The 818-nt window shown below is 39.6% G+C and overlaps 1 protein-coding gene across 1 annotated transcript in view; it reads left to right on the top strand.

Annotated features, from left to right (window-relative positions):
• CUNH1orf94 (chromosome unknown C1orf94 homolog) overlaps positions 1 to 818 on the top strand; it is a 33,411-nt gene that overhangs the window by 25,364 nt on the left and 7,229 nt on the right. The gene's annotated exons all lie outside the window — the stretch shown is intronic.

The following is an 818-nucleotide window of genomic DNA, read 5'->3' as shown; positions in this document are numbered from 1 at the left end:
AAAAAAAAAAAAAAAAAGATGAAGTAGTTGCAGTAGTTATAAAAGCTAAAACGTGAACTAAGAAAGAAGTTAACATACCACCACTTTGAAAGCATAGCAGTCAGTGTGTCACAAGCACTACAGTATTATCTCTAGCGGGGAGTTAAAAAAAAAAAGAAAGTGCAATATCCTACAGAAATGGTACACAATGCTATAGCCATACATGTGGACCAGCGTGTTCCAGTGGCTAACTCAACAGAGCTAGGAAGTCCAAGGTACTAGTCTAAATTCTGTTGGGGAGTTTTGATCAAAGTTTGATAGTTATGCATATCATAGCAAACATCACTGCAGCTCTCTATCCAATTCTAGATGCATCTAAGGAGTGCTTTTTTTCCCACTTAGCCTGATGAGACAGACCTAAATAGCATCATTATTTCTTTGCAGAAAAAAAAAACATCCATAGCAGTTAAGAGGAGGAACCCTTGTCTGGTGCAAGATCTTTGATTTTTGTGCCATTGAAAAGGCTTCTTCAGAAAGTGACCCAAGATTTTTTTTTGTTCTTGTTGGCACTTATAACAACATGAATGCCTTAATTGTCTTGTGAACACCATACTGGGAGGTGCTGAGTCCTCTCAACCCCTTGTGCCACTGGGAGGAATTGAAGGTTTGGTTCAATTGTTCAAAATTAACCCAATATGGGTGGAGAAGTTCATAAGCTTTTTCACCCAAAAAATCTTTCCCCTGCTTTAGGAGATACAGGAATGTAGTCATCTCTCCCCACTTCCCCCCCCCCCCCCCAGACCCAGGCCACGCGGTGGTTAAAAAAAAAAAAAAAAGAA

This window comes from Gavialis gangeticus, unplaced genomic scaffold, assembly GCF_001723915.1.
Source record: "Gavialis gangeticus isolate Ggan-Ray unplaced genomic scaffold, GavGan_comp1, whole genome shotgun sequence".
NCBI classification, from domain to species: domain Eukaryota; kingdom Metazoa; phylum Chordata; order Crocodylia; family Gavialidae; genus Gavialis; species Gavialis gangeticus.
The sequence above is the reverse complement of the archived record's forward strand: the minus strand, read 5'-3'. Positions and strand labels throughout refer to the sequence as shown.